Here is a 12,288-nt window from a genome sequence, read left to right as displayed (position 1 = left end):
TGGCCTAAACGTTAGTTTGAAAAGATACATATTGGAAGCTTGAACCGCAAAAGGTACCGTTAATCATGACTCTGTAGCTCAGCTAAGAGGATATTTTTCGTTTTTAGAGGGAGAGATTTTTTTCTTTATACGTATGTTTTGTTGTTTGAGTAAGACACGTAAACAGCTTTTGCCATTGAGATTTTGTGCTCCTGGATTCTCACTTGTTATAAGTCACCACATTTCTGCTCACTATGCCTAGGATGCGACTTGTTGCACAACTATTTCTGGATGATCCTGGCGCCGGAAGCTTATCCATATATTTATTTTTTAAATTTTACAATACCATTAAGTACAAACGATAGCCCTGTCTTGAAAATTTGGAAATTTTAAATCCCCCAATCTTAACACATCTTTGTGATTTGGGTGTATGAATATTTTACATGAGAAAGGGTTGCAACATACCTTTCATAAAAGCGGTAAATTTTCGGTGGTATCAAATTCCTAGAAAACAAAGCGAAACAATATCAATTTTATATTTGTTGTAGGTGTTACGTCTCTTGCTAATTCGCATTTTCAAAATCATCCATATATTTCACAATACAATTAGCAAAGTACGAGAATCTCTTCTTTCTTTCAGGACATATCCAATTATTATATGTGTTAACTCTTATCCGGACTCACTTAGCTATAAGTACGAGTCACACTTTCTGTTATTCACAACGAATATAAACACTCATACACATTGATATTAGATCTTCCATAACTAATATTTAGCCGTCTTTTGTTTTTTTGGGGGGTGGTGGAGGAACGAATCACTTTCTAGCAATAAGTTTTTAGTTTGTCTATACTGGCATCCACGTATATAGACAAATGCGTGCTTTCATAAAAGGTGCATTTATGTATTAGGATGAGCTTAATATGATGATATTTTTTACATATGCTGCAAAAGTGTATTTATATGCATGAGTATAGTCATCAGTTTGATAAGTTTAACTATCGAAAAAGAGATTTCTGTTCTACTATTAAATACCTAAACCTCCATAATGTTAAACTTTACAATACATTTTATAAGTGTTCTCTATCTCAAGTTGAAAGAAATCACCTTAGACTCTGTGGTTCATAAACTGTGCGCCGTGGCGCTCTAGGGCGCCGCGGGATATTTCAAATTTTCGAGGGAAACACAGCGATATTGACATCTATCGGACACGACGCCAACTACTAGCTCGAGATATTTTATAGTTTTTACGTTAAAAAGCACTACATTCCTTTCTGTGACGTTCTCGAATGTTTGAAATATATTTTTGTTTACTTGAACTTTCAGGTACTCTATTAACTTCTCGAACTTTCTCATTTTTTAGATTTTGTATATAAATACCTGTCGATGCTCCGGGCCCGTCAGTAATCGAAATAACTGAAAGGTGTTGTGATGGAGTGTCTGCGAGGTCTAGCGAAATTCAGTGAATTATTTTGTTGATTTTTATTCCTTATGCATAAAAACGGAAAGATTTTTGAACATTCATAAGAAGTGTGGGAGAGAAGAAAAGGATGGCAAACCACAGACTAATGGCAAAGTTACGAAGAAACGGAAATATGATGATAGTTATCTAGATTCTGGTTTTACTTTGATAGATGACAATCGTGAAAAGTGTCCGCAGTATGTCTATTGTGTCTAAAAGTTTTGGTTCCAGAGTGCATGCTTTCAAGTAAACTAAAACGCCACTTAGAGACAAATCATCCTGTCATGGCTAGTAAATCTCGTGATTATTTTACCAGAAAGTTAAAAGAATTGAAAGAACAAAAAGGTACATTTTTGAAACAAGCATCAATGCCAAGCAATACTTTGTTAACATCCAACAAGACGGCATATAGAGTCGAGAAATGTAAAAAAGCTTCACACCATTGCAGAAGAACTGCTTTTACCATCTCAGTGGATATGATGAATATTATGGGTGGTGAATCTGTGGGAAGACTACTTTCAAAGATGCCTTTATCCAACAATACTATCAGTTGTAGAATCCAACACGTAGCCGAATACCTTATCAATCAGCTAATTGAAAAGTGAAAGGGAAGGAATTCTGGTTAAAGCCTGATGAGGCGACATATAGTAACAAAACAAGAAGTTGATTTACTGTACACAGTTCGTGGATGGTAAAAAAATTGTGAAAGACCTTCTCTTCTGAAAAGTATCACTGCAGGTACAAAGGCTAGAGACATGTTTGAGATCCTTGACACTTTTATGTCTAAAAGAACTTAGACTGGACTAAGTACGTTGGTGTCTGTACCTATGGTGGTCGCTCTATGTCCAGCTGTTATGGAAGATTGCAAGCACTCATACGGAGGAACGCTCTTGATGCACTGTGTACCCACTGCGTAACTCACAGGAAACCCTTATGTCAAAGCACCTGAGTCCTTCACTGAACCTAGTCCTGGAAAGTGTGTTGAAAGTGGTGAACTTCATAGAAACTCGGCTACAGAAATGTGAGGGTATGGGATCAGAGCACACATCTTTGTTGTACTACTGCAGCTTGCGATGGCTCTTCCTTTGTTCGAATCACGACAGGAACTCTATTCTTGTCTCGGAGAAAAAAACACGAATGTGCTAAAAACTTCTTTGATTTTTTGTAAAATTTAACATACCTGTGCGATCTCTTCGAAAAGCTTAATGCGTTGAATCTTTTTGTACATGGAAGCAACACGCACATTCTAAAACTCGCAGTAAAGGTTTCAGCCTTCAGAAAAAAGTTGCCACTATGGATAAGATTGATTTGGTTTGTTTTAAATTTTGCGCAAAGCTACACGAGGGTTATCTGTTCTAGCCGTCCCTAATTTAGTAGTGTAAGACTAGAGGAAGGCAGCTTCTCATTACCACTCACCGCCATCTCTTGGGCTACTCTTTTACCAACCAATAGTGGGATTGACTGTCACATTATAACGCCCCCACGGCTGAAAGGGCGAGCATGTTTGGTGTGACGAGGATTCGAACCCGCGACCCTCGGATTACGAGTCGTGTGCCTTAACCACCTGGCCATGCCGGGCCCTATGGAGAAAAAAATAAATGAAAATGGTGGCATAGACTATTTCCTCGTGTTGAAGTAATTTATTACATCCAATAAATATATATATATAAACGGCTGGTGTGGGTTGAGAAAATCTTTTATGTAGTGGGTTTTCTCGTTATCACGGACGTCCAATAAAGTTTATTTGACTCACGAACTAAAATTTGTTTTTGAGGAGCACCTAACACAGTTCAGTGAAAAAATTGCTGAGACACTAAGAGCACCGTGAACTGAGAAAGTTTGGAATACGTTGGCCTAAGTCCTTCAAGAGTAAAGCGAATATATACGACATTTGCTAATTTCCACCAGCAAGATAAAGAGATGAAATATTAGAGGTGTACACTAGATCAGTGAGAAGATACGGTATGCCCAAACAATACACTTTTACTAGCAGTTCATTAACTAACCACCACTATGATGATAAACCAGTAAAAGCCTCCATCGGATTTTACGTATTAACGAATATGTCATCGATTGCAGGCACAACCAAATAATTAACCATCAGTGATGTCGAGAAAACCCACTTCTAGAGAAATATATATGCAAAAACGGCTCGTTTGGGTTGAGAAAATATTTTACATAGAAGGTCGAAACGTTGTTCGCTCTTCTATGTAAAATATTTTCTCAAGTCAAACGAGCCGTTTTTGCATATACAAATAATTAACCAGTCAGTTAATTAACACTGAAGTCGTGATATTTTGTGTTACGATGAATTATAAATACAAATAACATGCTATATAAAGTCGCTGAGTCAAAATATTTAACATTTTAAACATTTAATTTTGATGACTAGAAACAATTATACTGTCTTAACATCTTAAAGAGCGTGATACAGTATTTTGTCTTGTGAATTTTATATTTTAAATTTTTTTACATAATTTTGACGATTTTGTAAGTAGCATCAAGTATAGTATTATCAGTAATTTTGGATATTTATATGTAGGTTGTATTTTTACACAGTGTTCTTTCAGTTAATTAAAGTATTATCACAATTGTGCTTTCTATTCCGTTGTTGTTTTCGGATGCAAGGTAACTGAAAACATTGCTTAATAGTCTACGCGCGTATTGCCCATATCTCTTTATTTTTTGTGTATACATGCTACGCTAGATCTTTCTTAGTAATCACCAGACTTTATCTTACACGTATTTTGTCTGAAGTTTCACATACCTGTCATAGTCAATGACTCACTTCTATTCTTGATGACAGAGCTAGACAAAGATAACTTTTTATTCACTGAAAAAAATCTACAAAAATATAGTGGTAATAAGCTAGTCTACGAAACTGACAACAGTGATAATAATAATACAAACAATTTACAAGTTTCATAAGTTTTGAATATACTGATACGGATGTTGCGTTTTACAGTTTTATAGCATATCCTTGATTTCATATTTTATAAAAGTGGTTTGTCTACATTTAACGACCAACGATGTAGAGGGCGTTGTCTAAACTCTCCAGAAAGATAATTATATTCTTTGGTATTAAAGTTATTTGAGTGATACTTAAACTTATTATCATATAAACTTGATAGCTATATCTTCAAGTAGCTATGGAGCTGGAGTAAATCCAGCTATACATTTATTTATTCATAAGACTGAAATAATAATGTAACCCATTCTTTATTTCTTAAATGTCTGTGCGTGCATGTGTATACTTATAAGCAAGGAATCGATGAACCGATTGTTACCAAAAGTGTAGTGGATAAGCTTTATGTCCCTAGGACTGATCTGTGCTACGTTTGGCCTCAATTGGTAAATTTTGCAACATGACTCCCTCTTCCACATCTTAATCTTCGCGGCCCCTATGTCCTTTCCGTGCGTTGAACAGGAAATTCAACTGGTATTATTGATACGTATAACCACAACAGTTTCTAAACAAAATACTTATACATTCGATCGTGTTATTGAAAATTTGGTATTATTAGATATTACACGTTTTTCCATCATAGGTGGATGACAAATTTCAGTGGTTGGCTTTCTTTGTTGGTTTTTGAACTATACGAGGGTTATCTGCGGGGGAAGGCAGTTAGTAATCGCCACCCACGGCCAACTCTTGGATTACTCTTTTACCAATGAATAGTGGAATTGACCGTCATATTATAACGCCCCAACGGCTGAAAGGGCGAGTATGTTTGGTGTGACGGAGATTGGAACCCGCGACCCTCAGCTTATGAGTCGAGCGCATTAACTACCTGACCATAGTGGGCCTAGGCTGGTTTTACTAATCAAATAATCGTTATGCGTTTAACTCTTTGTTATATTTAACTAGTCTTCATAAGCTACATCACCAGTCTTTGATTTAGCAAGTCTACTATTCTAGTCCTGTAACTGCAACAAAACAACAACAAACAAACAGAAACAATCACGCTACGCGCTTTAGAACCGTGGGTGTGTTATAAAAGTGAAGTATAAATCCCACTATTAGGTCAGAAAAAAATAACAAAAAGTTATCGATGGTTGTTCTTGACTAGCCGCCCTCCTTTTAGTTCATCAGTTCAAAATTAAGGATAACTAGTGCACATAACTCTTTAGTAGCTTTGGGCGAATAACCGAAAACAAACAAACGAGCAACATGTTGGACCCTTGAGTCTGTTCAATTTAATTAATATGTGAAGGATATACTTTCGGCTGAGCGGTATATTTCAGAGCTTTAAAATTTATTGAGTAGTGTATATTTTACCGAATACATAATAGTTATGTTTTCAGCTGTTTGATAGGTATTTAGTTCGATCTTCATATAAAGATTACTTTCATAGCTTTTGTGGTATTTTATATACTCCATGATAAAATTTTTCTCAGCTAACTGGAATATTTAGTTTCTTCATAATACGCCAGTGATAATATCGGATTGTTGGAATATATTTTCTACATTGCATACGATATTCAGTTTTTAGTTTCTACAGCGCACGATGGACTCTTAGCTCACGAGAAAATTTTAATCTTTTAGTCACATGTTTCTGGATTATCAGCATCTGATTATTTTGCCAATAATGTGACATGAATATTTTTATATTATGGGCTTACAAAGCCTTCTTTAGGATGCCCGGTAGACTTAATGTTTGTTTTGTTTTTGAATTTCGCAGAAAGCTACTCGAGGGCTATCTGTGCTAGCCGTCCCTAATTTAGCAGTGTAAGACTAGAGGGAAGGCAGCTAGTCATCACCACCCACCGCCAACTCTTGGGCTACTCTTTTACCAACGAATAGTGGGATTGATCGTCACATTATAACGCCCTTACGGCTGAAAGGGCGAGCATGTTTGGCGCGACGGGGATGCGAACCCGCGATCCTCAGATTACGAGTCGCACGCCTTAACACGCTTAACCATGCCGGGCCTAGACTTAAAGTTGATTAAACTTTTCATTTTGTCACGTTATAATCTATCTCATCAAGGAGAAGCTCTAACAGAATTAGAAAGACTTTTAGCTAATTGGAAAATGCTCATTACATGTGATGGGAACATCTGACTCGATTAGTGAGACGCTTAGCTGATTGGTATATGTACCCGTCACATGACAGAAAAGTTCTGATTCTTATTAGCTGACTGGTATTTGTCCATCACACGATGGGTATTCTTTCAGCTGATGTATTAGTTTTGTTGACTAACGCTAACTTTTGTGGTTCGTTGACATATATTTTGCATTTCCAATTGCTTGGCTTTTTATCTATCACATATGGAGTAAACTTTCCAAAATCTGAAACGTAATTATGTAATTCATAAAAATGTTTTAGAAGGTGCCTATTGAATCAAGTTATATATCTGTGTTCTGGTTGGTGTGTAAAGCATATGACGGCTAATGTTCCTTTATTTAAAAATGTATAATCTGTTCCGTGAAGTTTATATTCTATGATGGTTACTTATTTGCTGTACCTCTCGAGGCGGATTCTTGTAAGTGGTGAGAGACTTCCCAGAGAAGGTTCTGTTCTTTCATTTTACCTCCTTTGAGATCTAAACATCCACCCACGTGTTTGCCGTGCGTGGCGACCCGTGAAGTGGAGGTGAGAATCCTGTTGGTTGAGGGATAGAACCCTAACACACCACTTTGGTCCTGATTTCCTGCAGACGAGCGGCCTTGGGTGGCCCCTTCAGAGTCAATCAGCTGGTCCACTTGGACTTGGGTCAACGGAGTACCACTGTTGGACGTTCTCAACGATTGTTGTGTACATTGTGTCTGACGCTGGTGTTTGGGTAAGGTCCTCATGAAACCCTGGCATTGCTGCAATGTCTTTGTTTAGCATTGTAGTGGCACAGCAGTACGTCTCCGGACTTACAACGCTAAAAAACGAGTTTCGATACTCGTGGTGGGCAGAGCACAGATAGCCCATTGTGTAGTTTTATGGTTTATTCCAACAAAAAAAAAAATTCGTGGGGCTCCATGGTGGGTGGGGTCAGTGGGTATTGAAATGCAATATTTTTATTATGGACACCCCATCCATGAAAAATTAAAAATAAAAATGAAAAATATAGAAAAAATCGATTATCGGAAAACGATCATGCATGGACGACTCTGTTTAAAGTTACTATTATGGTGGGATTCAACACCTTGATTTCTCATTTAACATTCATTGACTGATAACTCCTTAGGGCAGATGTATCCTTTTTTGTTCAAAGAGAATTGGATGAGTGCTGGCTCCTGAAGCCAGTAAAAGAGTTATGCTCTGAAAACATTTTGGTAAAAACATTTGGACCACAACATACCAAACTCCTTTTGAAATCGAAGCCCATTGGGGATATGACCATCGAGGCTACTCCTCATGCAACTTTGAATTTTTCAAAAGAGTTAGAGTTGAGAGGAAGTGAAAGAAAATTCCAGTGTTGTAAATTTACGTCTGTTAGTCCAGCCAACGTTTCTGCGGTGCGCCGAATCTTCACTCGTAAAGACGAAATTATGATGCCTATTATTGTCCTGATATTGATGTTTAAATCGTCAAGTCCTCTTGGCACAGTCAAAGCAGGTTTTCTGAATTGTACGGTACAGCCATACATTCCCAACCCTCTCACATGTTTCTAGTGTAAGCGGTTTGTTCACTCAAAAACATCATATCATGGTTCTTTAACATGCGCTTGTTGTAGTGGCAAAGGCCATGACGCCTCCGAGTGCGAACTGAAACTACACTGTAGTAACTGTAGTGGTTCACTCTCACTCTACTCCTTGCTCTAAATGGGTTAAAAGAGAAAGAGGTACAATGCATAAAGACTAAAAACAATATTTTCTACATACAGGGACGAAAGTTATTGTCCCTGCTCCATTTGGGACATATGCTGCTGCACTCCAATTTACTGTTACAGTGGGAGTGCAGACACAACTCTTCTTGCTTCCGATAGAGTCGTTTTCAAACCAGGTGAAAAGTCTTTTGCTCTTCGTGGTTAAAGAAGTTTACGAATCAACGTCAACACTCATCTCTGTTCCCAACACAGCTTCTCAAATCCACTTCCTTTGGTTCTGGGTTCAGGCGTTTCCTTGGGTCCATCTTCTCCAGCACCGTGATGTAGAATGATTATTCATTTGGATCCTCAGTCACTGGAATCTTCTTTCAACGACAGAGATCTGTCCACTCCAGGATCAATGGAGGTCGATAGATTTTCTTCAAATAAAGAAAACAAAACGTGTTCCAGAACAGAAGGGCTCTCTATTCATTTCTTCTCCACCTAAGTAACAGTGACTACATTGATACAGAACTGTCAAAATGTCCGTTCTAATTTAGATGATATCAAGGCACTGATTGATTCTTATCATCCTGTATGTCTTTCTTTACTGGAAATATTTTTGAAACATAGATATATAATCACCTTACAACAGTTTTCTTTTATACCACAATGACAGGGTGTGTAATGGACTAGTGCATCGAGATATGACACTAATAGTCGACTAATACGTGTTCGCTCTATCTTTGCCACTCAATACACCCTTGAAGGCCCTAGCCATCCATGTTTCCTTGGGTTGTACCATCAATGTCTGTTATCTCTACCTGTCTCCTCGAGAGACCTATGATCAATCGGATCTTGATGATCATATTTAATAGTTGCTATCTACCTTTTTAATCCTGGGGGACATTAATGGAGATAGTCCTCTCTGAGGAGATGCTGATGTTAATGGAAAGGGTTGCTCCATAGAGCATATGCTCTCGGTTCACAAACTTTCTCTGTTCAATAATGGTGTTTGTACTTATTTTTTGCACCTGGTCTGTTTTTTACTGCTACTGATCTTGGTCTGCTCCCCTTCAATTTTCATAGTGAGTTGACCATTTTCTTGTCATTTTGAGAAAGACTGGCCGATTTCGATACCACTCAACTCGCGTGCACCAGTGGTAAATGGACCAAGCTAACTGGTCATTTTTCACTGTTCTCTCAGAACTTGATCCTGCAAGCTTCTCATTCTATACCTGAGACCTTGACACGTGATAAAAATCCCACCTGCCACATGTCACAGAAAGCTCAAAAACTGGAATAACTTTCTTAGATATCCCACACTTTCCAACTGCATTGCTTTTCAGTGGGCCAATGTACATGCTTGGCAGGTAAGTCAGAAGGAATTTCAGATTAAATTCACAACCAGCATTTTTTCTACCACCACTTCCAAAGTCATATGGGTCAAGAATTGGAAGGTCAATGGACAGTATACTTCTGTCCCTCTTTTGATCTTGCTCTCCAATGTTGCTCTTTCGAGAAGTTGCTGATGCCCAGAGTATCACCAATACCCTCGGCGAAAGCGTTTGGCAGGAATTTAGCACTTCTTCTTCATTTCCCACCATTTTAGCCACCAAGACTCGGGCAGAGTGATCGATCCTTTCCGTTCGGGCTGCTCGTTTCTATGACTACAATCATCCCCTTTACATTGGTGATACTCAATCTTGCTCTTCATCGTTCTGGCAGTACATTTGTCAGACATGATGATATACACTATGAAATACTGCACCTTCTCTCTCCTGCTTCTCTTGCTATTATTATGATCCGTGTTTAGAGTGTCATACTTTTCAGTATAAAGATTAATGCCATTACTGGACAAATCCATCTTACAGTTGCAAATGGGCTCTATGTTAACGATTTACAAATCTCGTGTCAGTCGTTGAACTTAACGTTTAATAAGAAGCAGCTATAGACTGCCATCAATCATTTACTGAAGTGGACAACAGCATATAGTTTTACTTTTTCTCGCTCTAAAATCGTTTTCATGGACTTTTGCTGCCAACGGAGTATTCATCCCGAACCTGAACTCAGTGTCAGTGAAGTTGTGCTTTCAATGGTCCCTGAGGCAAAGCTCTTGGGGTTTATCTTTATCGTAAACTGAACTTTATACCACACATCAAGCAGCTTCGCGTCAAGTGAACAAAGACATTTAACATCGTCTGTGTCCTCTCTTCTACCTCTTGGGGAGCGGATAAATGTTCTATGCTAAAGGTCTATCGTGCCCTCATTCAATCGAAACAGGACTATGAGTCTCTGGTCTATGGCTCTGCCAGGACCTTAGCCTTGAAGTTGCTGGACCCCTTTCACCATCAGGGATTTGGCTCTGAACACTTTCCACACTTCTCCAGTTTGCACACCGAGTCTTATGAACCTCCTCTACACCTTCGACCTTTGCAAGTTTCTTTTCTCTATACTTTGAAACTTCGATCTTACCATATTGTTCCTTTAGGCCTTCACATCCAGACGCAACTGGCTAAATTTGGTCTGTCCTTAGATGAAGTTGCTGTATCTACTGGTCAGTCCATCCACCATGGCTTATTACCATTCGCAAATGTGACCTTACTTTGAGTCATCTGAGGAAGACGAACACTCCTGATTGAAAGTACCGTCTTCTATTTACCAGACATCTTTCGAACCATCCTTCCATTCCCATTCATACGGATGGCTCGAAATCAGGTAACACTGTGGGCTCTGTCATGGTTTGTTGTGGTTCGGTGGTTGCACACAGAATCCCCTCTACAGTTTCTGTGTTCACTACTGAATTGTAAGTCATTTCTCTTGCTCTGTATTACATAGAAGCTAAGTAGTACACGAATTGTTCTATACATACCAACTTACTCAACTCTCTACTGGTCCTGGAATTGCTTCATGTTAGTTCTTTGAACGACGGCACCATCTTGGACATGTTTTGTCTACAGGCTTATGTCTGACGATGGACAGTGTCATTGATGGGTCATTGGCCTATTTAAACCTGACATTGGATCATTGTTTTAGCTTTATTTACTTTTACACCTCATACTAATTTGACTGTTATTTTAATTTTTACCAGTTGTTTGGCGCAGATAGCCTAGTTGCTTGGCGCCATAAAACGCCAACCAACTAATTATTTGTTCTATAATGTGTATATCATTCACAGATTATTCATTACTTCTGTAATGCGTATACCCTTTATTGATGAGCATCTAATATGTAATATTGTATGCATAACATTTATTGATTAGTATTTAATATTTATTGTTAGAAGTGTATTTTCATTATTGGTTTCTCTATAATCTGTTGTGTGATTTGCATCTACCCTCTAAAGATTAGGACCTAATATACTGTTTGATTTAAACATATCTTACTGATTAGTATATATTTCTATGTATGGTAAGTATCGAATTTATTTATACATTTTTCTTTCACTTACCAAAACGTGTAACTTATGTGAATCAAACACTATGTGTCACTCAATGGCCCAATCTGTTCTGTGATTCGCTACTCCCTCTGCAGCAGACTAATTTCGCAGAATTTACGACTCGTCAGTTGTACTTGGGAGAGCGAGACAGCTAAATACATTACACCTTATGTTGTGGTATATAATATAAATAACTGGTAGTCTTGGTATAAAAATAATCAGCTTATAATTTTTGTCATACGTGTATTATACCGATCACTTTACAAATAATGTTAATACATTATTTGCATATCTTTTTTTGACTGGTTAAGATTTAATCTATTGTGTGACATGTGTCTCCTAGTGGGACAAGCGGTGAGTCTACAAGAGTTTGATTCCTCTCGGTGGACACAACTACAAAATACACACAAATTGTGTGAGATGTATGTCCTATACTGCTTACTATTTAGCCATTTTTTATGATAAGTATTTCTTGGCTAAATAATATCTTCAATAAAAATAATAAAATTCGAATTTTAGAAACTATTGTTTTAATTTGTCTTTGAAAACAAAATATTCTATAGGAATAGGCATAAAAGTAACAATGACAACTAATTTTGATAAAATACATATTTTATCACAAAAGAACTGGAAAGCTGGTAATTGCCCTTTCTTGCACAGAACTAAA

At 37.7% G+C, this 12,288-nt stretch overlaps 1 protein-coding gene across 20 annotated transcripts in view; it reads left to right on the top strand.

Moving 5' to 3' along the window:
• The window catches only part of LOC143223166 (uncharacterized), a 101,933-nt gene that overhangs the window by 31,881 nt on the left and 57,764 nt on the right, over positions 1–12,288 (top strand). For 2 of the 20 annotated variants that reach the window (XR_013012705.1, XR_013012711.1), the window contains one exon: positions 1,341–4,035. The exons of the other annotated variants lie outside the window; for them this stretch is intronic. The gene's annotated coding sequence lies outside the window, so the exon portion shown is untranslated. Of the gene's footprint in view, positions 1–1,340; positions 4,036–12,288 lie in introns of those variants that run through there. 20 annotated transcript variants of the gene reach the window in all.

This window comes from Tachypleus tridentatus, chromosome 8 (genome assembly GCF_004210375.1).
Source record: "Tachypleus tridentatus isolate NWPU-2018 chromosome 8, ASM421037v1, whole genome shotgun sequence".
Taxonomy (NCBI): Eukaryota; Metazoa; Arthropoda; class Merostomata; order Xiphosura; family Limulidae; genus Tachypleus; species Tachypleus tridentatus.
This window is presented reverse-complemented; position numbering and strand designations above follow the sequence as displayed.